A 21,915-nucleotide genomic window follows, 5' to 3' on the forward strand; every position below is an offset into this window, starting at 1 on the left:
ACTATGCTGTCAGCAGAACCCCTCATCGCTCTAAATTGACGAGCAGCCTTTCCGCCTCAGTTTTTGTTTTTACGTGAAATGAATCCTGCATATTCGCGGCCATATTCAGGGTGCTGAGCAGACACTTCTCCCACTGTGCTCTTGTGCGTTGCATTGTATTGGTTTTAATTAAATTTAGTTTCTCGCTCTCCTACATGCCCCCAGTCCATCCCTCTCATGTCTATGGGAGATGGTGTGTGATTAATTATGTAGGAAAAGGTAAAAGAGCTGTTAAGTCAGGGGAGGAAATTGAGCAGTGTAGTAGAAAACAGGAGCGAATCACCCACTCTCAATATCTGCACCCATCCCCTCTTTAATAAAGAAGGACATCAAGATGCTTCTGCAGTTTGTGGGGTTTAAACAAAATTACACCAGTAAAAATACAGACGAATGCAACATTTCCTTGGCATTTCGGTGGAATTAAGAGAGCTGTAAGGTATCCGTGGCTGTATTGTGATTAAGTCATGACTGTACACTATTAGAAATTTCATTAAGTATGGAATCTTTACTATGCTTCACTTAAATATTAGAATTCAATCACTCAAGGTTGTGATGCATTAATACAGGTAGTGAAACAGGGGGGAAAATACATCCACTGTTATACCATTTTGCAATAATTCACCAGACTGGAGTGCATTACTCTGCTTGTACTGTACAGAACTACAGTTACTACACCTAAAGACATTGTCCAAATGTTGAATTTCAAGCTATTTGTCCTCAAGGAAAACTGCACGTAGAGTTAATTAAAGGCTAATTCACACTCCTCAGACAAATGTTTGTTTTATCAGTGTTTTGCTCTTGTTAATGTCTGTTGTCATTGGTCAAAGTTTGTTTTCCCTTGACTGAACATGTTTAACCACTTAAACTCTGCTGCTATTTGGGATTTCCGCCTGGATTTTGCCTACCCAAATTTAAAAGCTTCCCAAATCCACATGCAGAGGTGAAAATGCAAAAATTTGGTATGATTTTAAAGAAAACCCTATGAATTTTTATAAAACACCATTGAAAGTGTTTAAAATAACTGTATATGTCGTCTGTGGTATAATAAACACCTAACAAAAGAGGCGCATTTTGTATTATTTTTTTTTATAAACTCAAATTTGAAAGTGTACCGTTTATTTTCTGTGTGGTCTAGCGTGCTGTAATTAATTTTGGTGGTTCCTGCACATGTCCGTAATCATAGGAAAAAAGAAAAATGTCTCCACCATAATCTATGCAAAAGTTATTGTATTCCAACTGATGAGAGGTGCTGTACAAGCCACAGAGACCGATCCTTGTTTACATATTTCACTATTCTTTTGTTTGATCAAACATAATTCACTGTATTTGGACCACATTAGACATATAAAAGGATTACTTATGCACATCACCTCAAAAACAGAGGAGAAATGGCCCTGAAGGACACAGCATAAGGTAAGAGATGACAGCTGTCTGTGTTATCTGGGGCTGCTTATTGATCATAAATGTATTGTTTACATTTCTGCGCCATGGAAACACCACAATTCATTCAACAACTGTTTGGCATATGAATATAATTCAGTAAAAAGAATTCTAGAACTGTATGAGCACCCGCAAGAGCTTTCATTTGAGCTATAACTTGTACATGTGTTATGTAAAAAAATATGAAAATGAACCAATGTAAAATACCTAGCTCAGGTATCCAAAATACTGTGTATTTAAATGTAAATAACTTTTATACAGTAGAATAAAAACAAGTGATGCATATGTGCATAAAATATAGATTCTACACTTTCAAACAACACCACTTACGGGCGTCTGGTGCAACGCTAGCCCTTTAAATCTGAAAGCGAAAGTCGATGACGTCACGGACCCGGTACCGAGTCCGCAGAGTTTAAGTGGATCGTGGTATGCGTGAGTAGTGTGTAATTAGTTTTCAAAAAATGGCAACAAACTCTGTTTGATTACCTTATACCAGAGACCAGATAGCCTTAAACCCCAGTCAGATCACATGAATTTGTCATCATTTTGGTCAGATTTTCTTGACATAGGGTGTTGTGGGGATTCATAAATGACAAATGGACGTTGTGACACAAGATTTGTTTGTTTCTTCATGTGTAATGTGGCATAGTTCACGACCCGATACCATGTCAGCAACGCCACACGACACCATTGCAGAAAGTCTAGCATGTTTATTTTATTATTTTTTTTCTGGTTTATCACAATGAGTTCCATCCTGTTATTTCACGGTTATATCAGCAGGTGCTACCTGTGCTGATTAGGAAATTAAAAAAATATACTGCAAATTAAATTTTGTGTGGCTCACAGGTGGATAAGATCAATCATTGGTTATGCAAACTTTAACTACCTTTTCTAAAACATATGGGTGTTTTAAGCTTTTTTCATTTGACAGACTGGCACAAATATGCAGACATCACCATTCTCAGCTCAAATAACGTGTCGGTGCTCTTTGGGCAAGAAATTCATCAGAGCAGGCAACAAAAATCAGTCCAAGGCACTTGAAAAAAAGTGGATTTTTTTAATGTAATATTTTTTTCCAAGTGCATTGAACTGATTTTGTTGCTTGGCAGATGCAGAACTTTTAAAATTCATTTACACTCTTTGCATCCAAACTATATTGAACACATTTTTCTAACAATTGTAAAGTTCGGGTGTATTATGCAAGTTCAAACACAGCTTGTAGAACACACAAGACATGTCACGTGGATAGTTAATTAACCCAGAGTTAAAATTAAGACTCTGGGTACTTCTTTTCTATTGATTACCTGCAGTGGCCACTTTTACTTTTGCATTTAAAGTAAACAGTGAATATTGTGACAATATTATACAAAAGCGTCTTACTTTTTTTTTTTTTTTTGTACAAAAGCCCATAGAGTTTAGTTCTTGCGCACAGTTAAAAATAAAAATAATTATAATTCCTTTCATGTATATAGCACTTTTATGGACGCTTAAATCAATTTACACATTTTTGGGGGGAATCTCCTCATCAGGGCGAAGCAGTGGCGCAGTAGGTAGTGCTGTTGCCTCACAGCAAGAAGGTCGCTGGGTCGCTAGTTCAAACCTCGGCTCAGTTGGTGTTTCTGCTTGGAGTTTGCATGTTCTCCCTGCGTTCGTTTGGGTTTCCTCCGGGTGCTCTAGTTTCCCCCACAGTCCAAAGACCTGTGGTACAGGTGAATAGGGTAGGTTAAATTGTCCGTTGTGTGTGTGTGTGTGTGTGTGTGTGTGTGTGTGTGTGTGTGTGTGTGTGTGTGTGTGTGTGTGTGTGTGTGTGTGTGTGTGTGTGTGTGTGTGTGTGTGTGTGTGTGTGTGTGTGTGTGTGTGTGTGTGTGTGTGTGTGTGTGTGTGTGTGTGTGTGTGTGTGTGTGTTGCCAGAGATTGGTTGCGGCTGGAAGGGCATCCGCTGCGTAAAAACGTGCTGGATAAGTTGGTGGTTCATTCCGCTGTGGTGACCCCGAATTAATAAAGGGACTAAGCTGACAAGAAAATTAATAAATGAATGAATGACTGAATCTCCTCATCAACCACCAGTGTGCAGCATCCAATTGGATAATGCGATGGCAGCCATATTGCGCTAGACCGCACACCATCTGATTGGTGGAGTGGAGACAGAGTGATGAAGCCAATTATGATATGGGGATGGTTAGGAGGCCATGATGAACAGAGGTCAGTAATCTTTTTAGAAAGACATCCTTGAGAGTCAGCCCTTAGGTAACGTAGCTGACCAGTATAGAGTCTAACAAGGCAGCAACCTAGCTTTCCCATGTGGACTTCGGACTAGGCACAGCCTTGCTTAGCTTCTGTAGGTGACCATGTGAGAGTTGCAGAGAGCTAGCTGCTGGCTATGAAATGCACAACTTTTCAAAGTATTCCTCATTTGACTCCACATGTACATGTGCACAGGTGTTCAATTTATCCACATTGTGACTGTTCTGGAGTTTGTGTAGCCATTACATATGTGTGACAAAGATATTTCCACCTTTGTCTGCAATATGTTTCTCCTTGCTCAATGTTTGCTAAATTTATGTTATACTTGCTATGTGTAATGCCTTTGTCATTTTTCATGCCTGACTTCAACAAAGGAACAAACTTTCTAACCTCTTAACTGTGTCTTTTGTCACATGCCTGCACAATATTCTGTTCTGTTCTGCTAATTGCTGTTGTTTGACTTTGTGAAATGATGACCCTGAGGCACAGCTGCCAATTTTGGGATAAACTAACTTTAATTATATCAAAAAATTAAATGCTCAAGTACCTGCACATTCTATGAGTGGTTACAAAAACCCAGAACTGTGCAAATAGTTCATGCAAGCTATTCTGATGATCATTAACATGTGAAAAATGAATTTTACCTTGGGCTTAAAGATGCTATATGTACATTTTTGTCTCTTCTAAAGCATACAGATACCACAATAAGTTTGCAGATATTTAAGAGACGTGCCAAGTGAACATTCTTGTTTATCTGAAAAAGAATGCTGAAGTGAGATATTCTGCTTTGACAATGTCTGTTACGTGCCAGAATGGCTGCCTTTGTTTTAGTCATTTACCCTGCCCAATTCCAATTTAGCCAACAATATTTCAGCACCCTGGATTGCCTTCATGGAAATGCACTAACATTCATTCAGTTCATTTCATTCATTCAGTCAAATATTGACATCCATTGACAGCGTATTTCAATCATTCAGTCATAAAGACACCCAAAGTGTGCCTGTGACAAAATACAACCTCTGGTGGACAGTAGCAGACTCAGAAATGAGATGCAGATTCAGAGTTCCACACTAAGTTATAAATTAGCAAATAATCTAAATATTACGAGAGCGACGCAGTGGTGCATTAGGTAGTGCTGTCGCCTCACAGCAAGAAGGTCACTGGTTCAAGCCGTTGCTGAGTCAGTTGGTGTTTCTGTGTGGAGTTTGCATTTTCTCCCAGTGTTCGCGTGGGTTTCCTCCAGGTGCTCTGGTTTCCCCCAAGTCCTAAGTCATGCGGTACAGGTAAATTGGGTAGGCTTAATTGTCTGTAGTGTATGAAAGTGAATGAGTGTGTGTGTGGATGTTTCCCAGAGATGGGTTGCAGCTGAAAGGGCATCCACTGCGTAAAACATATGCTGGATAAGTTGGTGGTTCATTCCATTGTGGCGACCCCAGATAATAAAGGGACTAAGCCGAAAAGAAAAATAATGAATGAAGAAAATAAATATTATGAGCGTAAAAATTAGGTGAGTAGGTAATATTGTCCTAACAACATGCTATGTGATGACATTTGCAATGACAAGCAGTTTGGCTGTTTTACATCAGACGAAACATGACAGAAATATAAATACAGCCATTCAGAAGCACAGAATAGTGCCCTCACTCACGAAATGCTAAGGTTTATAATCTAATTAATACATATTAAAAATCTTTGATATTAATAAATGTAGATGATAAATCACTGATATGTGTTGGTTTGCCTTATTTCACAGTTCTATTGTTTCATTTCAAACAGTTTATTTTTAATTTTCAAGATCTGAGGTGAACTATCGGCTGCTGCCTTTAGTAGTATGGCAATAAATGTGATGTGAAATGACATTCAAACTCACATTCTTAGCATTTAACACTGAATAAAGCACATGAGCTGTACCTGAGGTGATTATTGTCAGTTTTCTTTTGTTTATCTGCAAGAAACAGAAGCTGTTTCTAAAATATAGGTTCAAGGCATTGGTTAGAACAAATGCTCTCTTTAATATGGTAAATATATCTTCTATCATATACAGTTGCTTTTGTTTAGAACATGATTTAAATCAGCCTTTAAGCTTGATAATCAGGCTCACTCTTGTTGGTCTTCAATCTGGCAACCTGTGCTTGCAAGTGATTTGATCCAGCAATGCAATATCTAGTTCAACCACTGGGTGTCAAACTTACATACTGCACTTATAAGGTTGGTTGGTAACAATGTGGTGCAAATGATGAGTCAAACAACTTACCTACCTATCCTTCTTTCCTTCCATCTTTGTCATGACTGTGTCAGTATCTGTAGTACAGTAAATGTTTTCTTTTTTTTTTTTTTTTTAAAAAGGTTACCATCTAATATTCAAGTACAAAATAAAAATGTTTTAGGCAGTAATGACAACCTGTTCTCATATTCAAATTTAACTACATTTCATGAATTTGCAACTGCATACCACCCGATATAATTACACTGCAGTTTATACCCAGCAGATACACAAACTCATAAAATTTTTTAAAATTTTAGAATTTAGGTCACCTTTTTTGATGTCCAATAACAATGTGAAATGACTTTGATATTTGGTTGATTTTAGGTTGTGTTGGAAAATGTATTTACCAATTGATTTTAGGTTGTGTTTTATTGACCAAAATCCAACGTCGAGCCAATATCTTAAACCAACATCATATTGACGTCAAATACTGACATTTATTCATCAGGTATGGCAAACAAAATCCAATGTGTGGTAGATGTCATGGTGGTAATGTCCACACAATGTCAAGCTGTTAGATCATTAAGTTAATATTTTGTTGATTTTAGGTTGTGTTGGAAAGTGACCAAAATTCAACGTCAAGCCAACATCTTAAACAAACGTCATATTGATGACAAATACTGACATTTGTTCATGAGGTATGACAGCCAAATGCAATGTCTGATAAACATCATAGTGCTAACATCCACACAACGTCAAGCTTTTACATTATTAGACGTAGATATTTAGTTGTTTTTAGGGTGTGTTGGAAAGTGATCAAAATCCAACGTGGAGTCAACATCTTAAACCAACATCATATTGATGTCAAATACTGACATTTATTCCGTTGGACACTGACATCGGCCCGGTGTTGGGTTCAGATGTCAGCCAGAGTTTCATTTCAAAACAAAATGCGAAGTCCCATGGTCTTGCGGTACAGCATCAATCTGGGGTCATGTTGACATCCTGTGCCTGTTGGGTATTGAGTGGAGATTGTTCATGTTAACAAATGTAATGTTACTGTGATGTCTTACGTTGTTAAATTTCATTTTTTTTAAAGTACTCAGGAAGGTCATTATTTTTGATGTGGCAAAAACTAATATCGCCATGTCTTCTGAAGAGGCGAACACGATTCAATCTTGCTAATTTTGTTAGGTTTGTACATTATGCCATTGTTAATCAAATAAAACTAATGCATTTTGCAGCAACAAATCAAGATTTGTGTCACCATTGACTTTTTGTGCAGATTATTATTGTCAAAATCCTGCAAAACTTTGATGACTAAACAGATACAGCTGTCAAGCATAGATTAGCAATCACAGACATTAACTAGCACTAAAACTTGATTCTGCTTGACTTCCCTACATGAAAAGAAACTATATAAACATATATGTTTTAATATAGGTTTTGATATGGGTTTCTGATATATGTGACATATGTAAAATTGCCCATTTTTCTATATTATATGTACATATATGCACAAATATGGGTACATATATATTCACCTATTTGTTAATAAAATTATGAAAATACAGCTGCTAGACATTATTATTTAAAAGAAATTTTATTTTGTATTTACTTAATCAAATAGTACAATAAATAAATATAGTATAAAACAAAAATAAGAGAATAAACATCAAAAAAAGTAACGAAGAAAAAAGACAAACCATTGTGTTATACATCGTTATTCTCCACTATCTTCATATAAGAAAAAATTGACCTTGTAAATTTTTCAGGAAAAAATGTGGACATCATAGCTTTCCATCTTCTCTTACTTATTTGCCATAGTTAAAATCTATAACATGCCAATTACAAGTAATTCCAATTTCAAGTGGTCCATACATAGGTTTTTTTTGCACTTTTTTAAGTTAGTTCTTAGTTATTGCCTTGATAATAGAAAATATGACCTAATCAAAGCATCATGTATGACACTTGCCAAAGTGTCATATAAGCTATATAGGACACATATCATGTATGAACATAAAGGGCCTATATGTGGATATGAAGAAGCAATACAGGTTACCTATTTGGCCTATATATGCACATATACGCACTTCAATATTGCCTATATGTGGCATATATACACATATATGCAGCATATATATTATCATATATGTGCATATATACTGCATATAGGTTTCATATATGCACATACATCCTCATATAGTTTCTTTCCATGTGGGTCATACCAAATCCTACAAAGCCACAAAAAAAGTAGGACCAATAAGACCTCGACCCATAAAAGCTACTTGGAGAGAAAGCCAGAAAGCCATATGCTCTGAGACTTGACCCTCATAATGTGAATAGATCATTGGTGAGTCCATAAGAGCCAGAGGCCACAGTCTGTTCTTCAGCTTCCCAAGACAGGAACAGATTGAAAACGAATCAAGTAAGAGGTAATTCAATAGAGCGTAAATCGAGTAGAGAACAATAGGACAAAGCGTAATTGAAACGAAACACAGCAGCATTTAATTTGATGGAAAAGAACATGACACAAGAATGTAAAACAAATTACAATCTAGAACAAGTAGAAATGTCACTGCGTATTGGGATGGACATGAGAGCTGAGCGCGTCTGTGCTTATAAATGGAAGCAAAGTGATATTCACACAAGTCAGACGCATTGAGATTTTACAGCAGTAATTCCTCAGCGGCTTGCAAACAGGGCACTTAACTCTGATTTTAATTACATTTGTTGAGGGGAAACCATCAACGGTATTGAAGCATCAATGCTGTGCTACGATTTACGTTGAAATATTGATTAAGCCTGACTGTTGCTCTTTAATCCTGCCGATTGCGTGCAAGAACAAAATGTCACATTACAACATAATCAAGGTCACATCTGGCGATATGCCTGCCAAAGTGTGCTGATTGCTGTTCAGTCTGGGCTGATGTTGGTCAGGTGAGTCTGGGAAGAGTGCGCTCGATATTAAAGATGCACTTTGAAGAAAGTACTCATATTAATAATTGATGCAGGCCGCCTGTAATCAATTTGGTATGTCTACCTCGGCACAGCTCAGCTTTTGGACTCCATTTGAAGCTGAATGTAAAAAAAGAATTTGATGACTATAGAGCTTGTCAGCCTTTCATATACCGATGCTTTGTATAAAATGGCATGGAATGTAGAATTTCCAACAATATTTTATTGTAGTTACTGCGACTGCTTCAGTGGCAAATGTGAATTCATGTGCTTTTGAAAGCCAGAGCGGAACATAAGTGACAGTTTGCCATTTTAGAAACGTAAAATCTCTCGCTCAAAAGCTCAAGAAGTGGCAGAAGTGAATTGATCTCAATAGCTGCTGTTCTCTCCCCAGCCTCTGAATCAGACCTTTAATCCTTCAGATAGCAGCTCAGAATATGTCACTTCTCAGATACATCTTCCCTTTCCACTTCTTACTAAAATTCCCTTTCCAGTCTGCCAAGGGACTGTTATTACCTTTTTTTTTTTTATTTTTTTTGGTGGGGGGTTGTTTTCAAGACAGAGATAAGAAGTACAGTATGTTGGATTTGACTAGTGCAGCTCAAAGAATGTTTTGGTTCAAATAGGGTGCAAGACTTAGCTTTAAAAGTTCACAAAACACCAAAACACATCTGCTGTGATGTTGACAGTCATATACGTGTCTCACATTGCTAAAAAAAAACACTATTAGGACACAAAAAAGTGAAAATTGGTTGTTTTTGTGTTATTTCGAGCAAATTCGTTAATCCGATTTAAAAATAAATTTTGTTGCTACATCACGGCCAGTCGATAACTGTGTAAATTCCAGCATGTAGACTTGGATGTCTGTACCAGCGGGTTAAACATGACGTCTTTGAGCTTACATCATTAATTCCAAAGACAGACTTGATTCAAACCAATCAACCAATCAGCCTCATATTGTGAATGAGGTGCAACTTCATTAATGTGCATGATTGCTTCAAAGACTCTACCTGGTTACAGTGTTCAGACAGCAGAGATATGGCACGTTGTGTTGCCGTAATTAAAATAAGTGGAAGAAGAAGAATTGTTGGAAGACATAGGTCGTTGGTGTTTATAAATGTGCTGCAACGAAGGTTTTGTTTTCATTTTCTGCTATGAGAGCACAGCTAGACTCATGTGTGGATTACAGTGGTCTGCTAAAACGCAAAAATTAATACATTTATAAGGAACATTTTTACCCAAGAGCTTTTCACATCTAGAAATCTGGATTTGCCACTCATCTTCTTAAAAAAAGATACAGTTCCAGTTGGTGTTAATTGTCCTGTCTCTACAGATTTGGTAAGGTTGTGATTAGTGTTCTTTGTTTATGTTTATTTAGATGGCAAAGATAGTAAGTATCGTCAGCACTACTCTTTCAGTTTTCAAAGACATACCTTAGTCTAAATGATTTAGTTACTAAGTTTACAGTATGCTAATATCACTACAATATTATCAGCTGAAAGAGCCGCTGTAAAAGCTGCTCATTGAGTCTAAACATGTAAACACTTTAATCAAACTATTTTTTGCTATTCTTCGCTGCATTTTGTGGCAGGATAGTCGTATTAAAACTACACTCCTCCAGCAGTTCCTCGCATCCAATATCTTAATTGTCACTAGTGTCATGGATGAAATGTTCTAGTTTGAATGTGCCAAACTATAGTTGAAGTTGAAAAATTAAGAATGAAACCCGAAATTACATGAAACTTAAGGGAAAATGTGGATAGCGTGGTGATGCAGTGATGTTAATCAATCTGTTTGCTAAAACGGGATGATAAAATGAACTTTCAAAAAGCAACTCATGCAAACACCTTAATTATTTTATTGTCTTATTCATTCATTCATTCATTCGTTCGTTTTATTTTTGGCTTGTTCCCTTTATTAATTTGGGGTCGCCAAAGCGGATTGAACCGCCATCTTATCCAGCATATATTTTACACAGCGGATGCCCTTCCAGCTGCAACCCATCATTGGGAAACATCCATACACTCACATTCACACACATACTCTACAGACAATTTCGCTTACCCAATTCACATAAACCACATGTTTTTAGACTGTGGGGGAAACTGGAACACCCTGAGGAAACCTAAGCAAACACAGGGAGAACATGCAAACTCCACACAGAAATGCAAACTCTCCTAGCCAGGGATCGAACCAGCGAAAAAGAAAAAAACAGCACCAAGAAAAAAATGCTTGGATTGCATTTCTTAACCCCTAATGTTGCTAGTTAACATACTCAATGCTTTTATTTTCAACATATCCTATCATTTCTAAAATATCAACCTCTACCAAACGGTAAATTTGGCGGTTTATGGTAAAAGTGGCTAAATAAATACACATACTATGACAAATATGAGACTATTAAGTGTAAGACCAATTTTTTAAAAAAAATATATATATATTAAAAATAAAACATTTTTCAACACTAAATCATCTTTATTTATTGAAGTATGCCATAATATATTTCAGATTCTTAATTAACAAGCTTTCTTGTTTTTTACAATAAAACCAAAATCAAGTGTAGTAGTGCAACAGGATTATGTTTGTTTGTTTATTTTGTAAACTAACAACAATGCTTTGTGTGCAATTCAGTGGTGCTCAACCCTGTTCCTGTAGATCGATTTTCCTGCAAAGTTCAGCTCCAATCCTGATCAAACACACCTGAACGCCTGCACTCTTATTAAAAACACTTACTCTTTAAATGACTTTAACTGTCATTATTTTAAACAGTAAAAACACAGTCAACCGTTTGGTAGAGCTTGCAGTTAAAGGGATATATATAGTAGAGAGAGAAACAACAAAAAAATAAAATAGGTAATGTACTTAAACAGATGAAATAATGTCTTCTTGTGCTATCAAAATTATCATAAGTCACCCAGTCAGAACTGGACATGAAACATGGAAGAGAGGAGATGGCTGCTATCTTCTTTAGTTTCTTTATCTCCATGTCCTGTCATTGAAGCCGTGAATATTTATGTGCACAATAAAATATAGTTTTGAAGAATTGATGATGTTATAAACAGTAAAATTAGCATATATTTCAACAAAAATCCAGAATGACCATTAACCCTCAGGGGTCTGAGATGATTTTGGGGCCCCTAAGATGTTTTGACATGCCCTGACATGTGTGTTTATTTCAGCTTCTTAATACATAGTATTGGTTAACATGTTTGTTTGTTTTTTTTGTTTTGTATTCAACACAAACTGTGCTACAATAAAATGTGAGAAATAAGAGTGGTTAATAGGTTTTGGTGAAAATGGTGACAATGGTCATGAATAATTCACACTGGAGAGACAGACACTCCCCCAAGCACCCATCAAGGGCATTGTAAAGCAATGTCCATCTGCGAAAGCTAGCTAATACTAAATGCTTATTGTACTACTTGCTGTATGACCATGTAAACACTCTGGGTAAACAATAAACAGTCCTCTGCATATATAAGTACACCTCTCACAAATCTCTCTTTAAATTAATGCTTTTAATATAAAGCTTTAAAATATTATATTGTGCATATACATTAGATTTGTCAGTACTGAAACCAAATCAGGACTCCAAAAACTGGCTCAGCCAAATTCATGTTATAGAATAATATTAAACAAAAAATAAAAAAGAGGAAAAATCAAGAGAAGCAAAAATATGTGAAGAATTAAGTTGAAAGTGTTTAGTTTGAAATTTAGTTTAGTTGAAGTATTTCTGTAGTGCTTTTACAATGTAGATTGTGTCAATGCAGCTTAACATAGGTAATAAAGCCATAATAATATTTCAGATTATAGAACATTCGAGCATACCAAGTAGAGAGTTATGTTAGAATGCTGGTGAAGTTCTAGGTAAAGTAAAATTTATTCAGTTCAGTTCAATACAAATGTCACCGCTGAAAGATGATGCACTGAACAGCTCCACCACCAACCAAGCAAGCCAGAGGCAACAGAGGCAAGGAAACAAAACTTATACACAGAAGGCAAAAACAAACCTTTGGAGAAACCAGGTTCAGCTGAGGTGAGCAGTTCTGCTCTGGCCAAACCTAAAGGGGAAGAGCTGCTGTCAAAAATACACTGGCTTGAGATCGATAAACATCCATTGTGGAGAAGCTGCAAGGTCACCAGGTGGGTGTTCAGACTAGCCAAAAGGATCAATGCAGAGACTGGTCTGTCACTGGGATCTTTGCAGGAGTCAGTTTTTAACTTTGATTCTTCAGTGATAACCAACTGCTCTGGATACACTCCAGATCCAAGATTATGTGAACCTCAAAAAAGGAGAAACAGACAGACTCCAGTTGTCCTAATTAATGTATCCCAACAGTCCTTTAAGATTTAAATTAAGTTAAGTTAAAATAAGTTGTGCATGTTTTATGTATAATGTCACAGATAGGCTGTGACTGACTTTTATGTAGGCAAGCTAGTAAGCATGCACTAACTCACACAAACCATTTCCACTATACACACAAGTTAGATGCCGGCTGAAAAAACAAACATCAAATGTACTGTGTGTGTGTGGATACCTGACTGTTTTGTGTGATTTAGAAATACTCCATTTATTTCTGAAAAATCATTTTTGCTGTTTGTTTATTTTTTTTTTCAGCTTAACATTTCATTATTTGGTTTAACATTTAAAATAAATCACACCAGACTTTACTGTAATCATAATATAGGGATGGCAGACGTGAAACTGACGTTTCGAGACAGTGTCGAGATCCCGAAGCGCAAGTGTTTCGAAACACTGCACCGAAGCATGATCCGAAACCCCCAGGTCACGTGACTAAAGTGTTTCGAAACACCTGGTCACGTGACTAAAGCGATTCAAAGCATTGATAATTTCAGAAGCATTTCGAAACATGGAGAATCTGGATTTGACTAACATGGTCAATTTTAATTTTCCATCTCATATGGCGTAGTGGGCTGTCCTTGTGCATGTTGTAGCTGTTTCAAGTTAATTTTGAAAACAGCTTTAGCAAAGAACAGTTGAGCAAATTGAGGTATCAAACCCCACTTTGTAGCCTTGAATCATCAAGTGGTTTAGTCGAGAGGTTAGAGTTTGTGACTACCATGCAAGAATAATGGGTTTGAATCCAGACTGACACAATTGTTTTTAAATGCTTTAATACCAGTTGGTAATGCTTTGTATTGTATCGTTTTGTTTCAACATTGCTCTGACATCCGAATAAACACCTTGTAAATAAATTTGTATTGTTTTGTTCATAAAACAGGGCTGTTACTAGATCAGATACAGTTGTGGCCAGAAGTTAACAATAATTATTTATATTATTAATTACATGTCCCATTGTATTTTATTAACGTCTATCCAAAACCTAAACCCATCACAGTACTGTAAAAATATGAATTATTGTTTTACAGTGTTACAAAAATGATGCTAAATTGATGGCATATCCGCAGCTGTATCCTATCTAGGCTACACCATAAAACAGTAACATGATTAAAATACATAATATCATGATTTTGGAGTATTTGTACTAGTCGAGATTCGAACCCAAAATGAATTTGAAATATAGTACCATAGTGCACACACACGGTCCACTAGGCCATACTAGACAGATTCATAATGAAGATCATGCCAGTCAAATGCAGATTCTCCGGGTCCTGAAACGCCTCTGAAATGATTGATGCTTTGAATCGCTTTTGTCACGTGACCTGGGTGTTTCGGATCATGCTTCGGTGCAGTGTTTCGAAACCCTTGCGCTTCGGGATCTCGACACTGTGTCGAAACGTCAGTTTCACGTCAGCCATCCCTACCTAACTGTTGGCATAGCCAGAACACACCTTGATTCTGTAAATTTTGTATATATATTTTTGCTGGGAATGCACACATTTGTGCACTGAAATAAACACTTTGGACTGAATTTATTCCTCGTCACTGGTTTTGTACATCTGCACCCCGGTACATCCTAACATATACACTGTAAAAAAAATAGTTGGGTTCCACACAACTGCTCATGTTGTCCCAACAAAAATTTGTTAACTTTAAGTGGATTGAATATAAAAAAATTTGGTTGTCTGCAATAACAATAAAAAAAAAATTGAATTGTGATGTTTCATGGCATTTAATTTATACAAGAAGCAGACATATTCGAATTTATGTTAGGACAAAGTGATGTTGAACACTTTGCCCTAACATTGTTCAAATTTACAAATTTAATTTACCTTTTCATTATGTTAGTGGCTTTTTTTGCCCTATTGGCTTCCATTAAAATCTGCGACAGCATGTCATGATTTATTTTTGATTGTTGTTGCTTTTCTCTGTTGAGAAGAAGTAACAGTATCTCTTTACTGGAGATCATCAGTTGGGATCATTGGTTAAAAAAATATGGCTTTTATTTGGAGTTTTGTGGAGTAACACAGCAAATTATAATATGTGTGCATACATAGTATGTAAATACACTATGCTACTACATACTGGGCCCCATTTAAAAAAAAAAAAAAAAAAAGGTTAAGTGAAAACTCAGAGTATGTAACACTGAAATGAGAGAGTTTTTCATTTCAAAATGGCAGGTTTTTCAAACTGGAGAATGCAGGGTAAGTCAAGCCTGTTTCTGAAAGAGAGGTACCTTTAACTCAGAGTCAGTTACCATGGTCACTTACTCTGTGAACCTAACCTGGGGTGCGTTTCCCAAAGCCATCGTTAGCCAACTAAGGTCACAAGTTCCGTCATTTAAAACATAGTTCGTTGATTTTCCATTTCCCAAATCGATCATTACAAAGAACATTTGCAAACTGCGTCGCAAACTTGTGCACTTGCAACTACACCTCTGGAGCAGTAGTTAGAAACATAGTTCCTGGCTTTGTTCTATTCCGACTTATCCCCCCATGCCCTATTCCAGGGGTGTCAAACTCATTTTAGCTTAGAGGCCACATGGAAGAAAATCTGTTTCTCAGTGGGCCGCACTGGTAAAATAATGTTGCATATAACCTAAAACAACAACTTCAGATTGTTTTCTTTGTTTTAATACAATTACCATATAACAGAAAGCTGGAGCGTAAGGACAACATGATCTCACGGCAATTTGTAACTTTTTAATTAGTGTCTAATTCATATGAATTTGTACAATCTCATTCGTACAATTTAGTATGTTTTGCTAATCCACTAATGATGGTTGGGTTTAGGGTTGTGGTCGGGTGCCAGCCTCCTTTTTTATATTGTACATTTTCATACGACTGAACTCATACGAATTAGCCACTAAATTAACAAAATGTAAAATAGTTACGTTTTCTTGTGAGAACATTTCAGTGTGGTATTTCAGGGCACAGATGTGGTCTTTCTATTTTAGAAGGCTGTCGAACCAATGCTGATTTAGGCTTCTAGATTGGGTGAAATTAACAGTTTGCAATTGGACACAATTGGAACAACAGTTTCTTTTATTAAAAAATTGCAGCAAATTTTTGGTCTTTACAGATTCATCTTTACACCCCTGCCTAATTTGTTTAGAACATTCTAACATTTAACTTGGAATGATTTAAAATAAAAAAGCATTAAAGTCCTCTCTCGTGAGAGTGGTCTTGATACAGACCTGGTGCAGTGCAATCTGAGCCAGTGCTTTTTAATGCGCTCACCTAACCCCACCCCTAACCCTACCCGTCACAGTGACATCACCCACTCCATTGAGTGCATTGTGTCTGACATTGCATTGCTGAGTGATGCAATCTTATCACAAAATCTGCATCCAGATACTACTGCCTTTCTTAGGTGTAATTTGCATTCAAAGTATTTTTAAAGTTCAGTTTTATCAATCTTCATATTTACAAATGCTCCCCTTGCAGTGCACTTTAAAAACATTGATGTCATTTTGAACACAGCCTCATGACGAAAGCTATAGGTGACCTATTATTTAAAAGAAGAATTTATGTTAAGTCTCAAAAGCTTGTGAAAACAAAGAGCACAGCATACGTTAATGCTTTTAATTTATAGTGAGTTTTTTATTAAGTATCTGTACTGTATATGACGTGGGTCTGTTTGTTAGAACATTTTTGCAGTGATTTAAATGTCAAATTGTAAAAGAAGAAGAATTTCAAAAAATTCAATAAAATAAACAATATTCTACTATTATTATTTAATATTAATAATAATAATAATAACAACAACAATAATAATCATCTTCATCATTAACATTATTATTACAATTGTTAAAGTATGCTTTTTTAATTCCTAATAAATAATAAATATGTTTTAGAAAATATTTTGTTTTAGAACAGAATTTGTAATGTTGGAAACACAAACCCTATATATGCCATTTACATATTCAATTAATATGGAAAGCGAGGACATGTTTTTACCAAAACTAATATTGGATTTTATTTTAAATATGTGTGCTTGTAAAACAGTATAATTTGCACAAAGAAATGATGGGGTTCTTCTCTAAAGAAGTACTGTGATTTACATCGTTTGAGAAACACACCCTGGTCAGGAGCAGGTTTTATTCTCTAAACTCATAGTTTCTGTCGGTCTCCTCCTCTTTTTTAAAAACGAAGTAGTATTTCTCACTTTAGCGTTACATTTCCATCCATCTATTTTTATGCTCGTTTGAAGATGCGCATAAAAAATCAGTTGATATAAATGCCAACATGCGCATAAAATTTAAAAATGTGTGTAAATGAGTAGGAAAAACGTTTTATTTGATAAGAAAAGATGTGCTCAAAACTGAACAAATTCCCATATGTGCATTAAAAAAGTCATGTGATTTTGTTATAAGAGATCACATGATGATTAAAATGTGTGTAAATGGACAAAGCAGTAGGCTGAGCACACTGTAAAACATCTGAAATGTTGTTTTGGTCATTCTAAAATACCTGAACTGTTTCATTATTAGTGTTATTATATTAATAATTACCAGAATGAAAAGCGTCTGTGGTCTGTGTCTCAAGCCTTCAAACGTCACCACGCATTCATTGCATGTCAGCATACTGTCTTCTGAGGCGCGAGTAATTTATTAAATATAGTAAAGATTGACGCAACTTCTCAAACTGCAATACAGTAAATTCTGTTTTTAGTGTTGATATTTGGCGCCAGTTAATCAGGAAGTGACAATTTTGTTTGGTTTGACAGTTTGTATGGAAACGCTGCTTTATTTGCACGTCTTTTAAGCAGTATTCCAGTTTGCACATAAATTTAGTTCACATTTTTGAATGAAAACATAGCTATTGACTACATTTCGGTCACACAAAGAACAAAGTTGTGAGAATCTTTTTCTTTTTTCTTTTTAATAATTAGCTTAAAATCACTAACCTTGGACAGGGACATTTACTGTAACTCGATTTATGGGATTATTACTCTTTCTAAAAACTAGTACTGCTTACATTCTAAATGTCATATCAACCTCCACCCCTTGATCAATAATAAAGGCAGACACACAAGTGCACTTTTACATTTATTAAAAACTCAAGAAAAAAAAAAAAAATCTTAAACTGATAAACGTGTGTAAAAGTGGCAACTTTAAATTAAACATTTCCACTGAACATTGAGTTAAGGTTATCTGCATTCTTGTTTTGGAAAATTTGTTGTAGAAACTATAGTAGCCTATTTTATGAAACTTAATGTAATTACATCTGAAATAACTTTAAATTTCCGACTAATAGCCCATTTTTAATTATATTTAAATACTTCAAATATTTTAATTGTAAACTTAAGCATTAAGTTGAGCTGCTGTTTTCCCATGGTAACTGTTTCTGTGTTTCACCAATGCAGTTTTTTTTTTCTTTTTTTATATATATATATATACTCATATTTGCAATAACTTTGCATGAGCACATCAAGTTAAGCTGGAGAAAGAAATGCTGATCTCTTTTTTCAGATGCTTCCATAGCGACTCGTAACATCTGCTCCATTGATTATGCCTATTTATAGTTGCGGTGTGCGCATTTATCTCTGGGTTGGTCTACTAAAAGTTGATTGACCTAACTAGATAAACTGAAACCGAAATCTCTGCTTTTTTAATCTCTCTGTAAATCAACTCAGAGTTCAAGTTTAAACTCAGAGTTGGTTGAACCTCCTTACTGAAACAGGCACACTGTGTTTCCTATGTTAAGCTGAGATGCTTATTTTGATTTTCTCAGACAAATCAAGGTAAGTGTGCAAAGTTATCTGACGCACACTATACTTTATGGAACTTCATGTAAAAGCCAGAAAATAATATTTTATTTGCATTGTAGCTGATAAAAATATATAGCAAATTGTGCCTCCTCCCAACAGGGAAAAAACCACCAACAATCAAGAATTCATTTGGTATATGGTTTCATGACTCTGCCCAGAGTATTTTGTTGAGTGTTTAAAAAATGGTCAAAGCATTTTGTCACCAAAAATCATTCCATCTGCTGACACAGAGAAAGTTGCAGCCAAATTAGTACTCAACATCAACCCAGAGTGGATGAAAACAGCACACAAGGGTTAAGCTGCATTTGCGGTGAGAAATGGGAACTCAAAAGGTCAACTGAGGAATTTTTCTATATACCTCTACAATAAAAGCTCCTGTTTTATAAAAGCATAATAGGGGGGTGAGAGGTTAAGAGTGTATTGTAAAAAAATCATGTTATTTTTCTCCTATATCTTACTTTGGTTATATACTGCTACTCGACTAACTAAATGACTGTCACATTTCCTGGTTTCTCTGATTGTTCAGCTAACATAATGTGCTGTGATTCATGGATCGGCTCCATGTCAACAGAAAAGATGTCACACCTCTAATAGCACGTGCTTTGCATCTGCTGTGCAAATACTGTCAGTCAGAGGAGCTGTTAGCCATTACAGTTTGAGCCTGACAAAAATAGAAAATGAAAAGGGCACCTTATGCCTGCTCTTGTGTCGTTCAAATAAATTTGGAATAAGCATGTGTAAGCAATATGAAACGTTCACATTTCTTTTGGTTATGAATATCGTTGGTTATTTGAGATGTAGAATGCAGGGAAAGTGTCCGCAAAGAGAGACACTGCAGCACTGCTGAAGATGATGGCTATTTACAACGGTTTGACTGTTAGATATGCCATGTAGCTAAATTGTTAGTGGTGGCAAACAGCATTTCCTGTTGTTTACATCACCGCTACAACATACTGTTAACGCTAGAAACTGTGCATGTAATGGATCAATTTTAATAAATAAAAACCCTGACAGGTTGTGGCTCACAATTTACAGCTTAATCTATTATGGTTGGAGCTGCTCCTTCTTTGAGGAGTTGTTAGCTGAATCCAGCACTGAATGAGAGAGATTCTGGAAGCTGTCCTTTGTCAAATTCTAGAGCTATATCTTTATTGTAATTCCCTGAAACATAATTAAAATTAAATTGTAAGCACTTCTCGCTTTGTGTCGTGTCATTTGGAAGCTCATTTACAGTCACCATTTTAGCTTTCTATGCTGTAACATACAGCGCCTCTGGCCACGCACCTTTGCTGCACGGGTGTTTGAGCATGACCTGGAGCATTTGTGATCTCACTATCCTGGATGATTTTTTTTTAGTCTCCAAACTTTATTTGCTGTAGGCTTTAAAGGTGTAACTCTGTAAAAACCTATGTATAATCTTTGAGTGTATTACATTCAGAGATGTTGTTTATGTTCACACAACTACTAATCACATCAACTAAAGTTTAACATATGATTTCATAGTGGACCACCACTTTAATAAAAATTCTTACATGTTGAATACAGATTCGATTTCCGCCACTGGCTGTGAGCTAATTTCTATTTTTTTTTTTTGACAACAAAGCACTTGAACAAGAAAAGCTCATAATCACAGTTTTGTATTTTCCAGCAGCACATGAAGACAGCATAACTAACAACTGCTTACTTAGATCCATGAGAAAAAAAAAAAGATATTTATTGAGCACATTTAAGTACATACTATTTCAAAATAGGCACTTGAAATGAAATATCAACTGTCTGTTCATATAATCATCTCTGGCATTTCAAAACCTCTTAACTAAGTGTTTTCTCTGGGTGTTATTTCACTTTTATTCAGTAAATGCACACCTGGAAGCTATAATGTTGCAGGCTATAATGATTCAGATATGAATCACACTCAAATCCTCAAAAATGAAAAGTATTTTGTCACCGGATGAGCATAGTGAAGTTTATGCTGGTGACCTCGGATTTTATCTTTTTTTTTTTATTGCATATGGAGCCAAGGAAACAAGAAGTTTGTGTTTAGTTCATTTGGCATGAATTATTTTTTAATGTTTAAAAACACAGTGCTAACCAATAAACCCTTGTTCTAGTTTCATAGCAGGTAATGTATATCATTTGGTGAACATTAATTAGCATTAAAGCTCAGCAAGTGAACGACCACCCACATACAAATGATACAATCTTTAGACATCCATGCCAAGAGGAAAAAAAAAAAATTGAAAGCTCACAATAAAAATCACTTTGGCCGTCAAATATGTTTTACACAACACAAGAGCCTAAACATATGATATTTATGTATTCTTGCCTGCTATTTAAATGTGTTGAAAGCTGCTAAAAATCACAGCATTTACAGTACTATAACTGCATGCATTTCACACCTCACAAATAAAAACTATTCTTCTTAAGCCATTCAGTACAAACATCAATAAACTGTGTATGTTTTCAGGGAAACATTTTTTTCTGAGCATATTCAAAGGCTTCTTCTTGGCTGCATGATTTGTCTTGTAAAATGGCTTCAAAAATGCCCTTGGAGTAAAAAAAATAAATAAATAAAAAACATGAAAAAGCATGCACACACAGGACATCTGGAAAGTATTAACATTGCTTTCATTTTCCATGTTTACAGCCTTATTCTAAAATGAATTGCATTTTTAACTTTCCTCTAAATTCTACAAACCTTACCCCATAATGACAACTTAAAAAAGTTATAATAATAAATATTATGAATAATAATAATAATTATTATTATTATTATTATTATAAAATAATAAATAAATATTAAACATTCATAAATAATTAATAATAAATATAGACGTAATGCCACGACAATCTAAATTGTGCTCAGGTGTGTGTGGTTTACACTAATCATCCT

The 21,915-nt window shown here is 35.6% G+C and overlaps 1 long non-coding RNA gene across 1 annotated transcript; it reads left to right on the forward strand.

Annotated features, from left to right (window-relative positions):
* Positions 1 to 2,556: 2,556 nt before the first annotated feature.
* Positions 2,557 to 6,967, forward strand: LOC147843235 (uncharacterized). Its single transcript, XR_015496676.1, has 3 exons — positions 2,557 to 3,240; positions 3,391 to 3,445; positions 3,554 to 6,967. It is a non-coding gene; the product is annotated as an uncharacterized LOC147843235 (long non-coding RNA).
* Positions 6,968 to 21,915: the final 14,948 nt, after the last annotated feature.

The sequence above is a fragment of the Danio rerio genome, chromosome 7 (genome assembly GCF_052040795.2).
Source record: "Danio rerio strain M-AB ecotype USA chromosome 7, GRCz13ab, whole genome shotgun sequence".
In the NCBI taxonomy this organism is placed as follows: domain Eukaryota; kingdom Metazoa; phylum Chordata; class Actinopteri; order Cypriniformes; family Danionidae; genus Danio; species Danio rerio.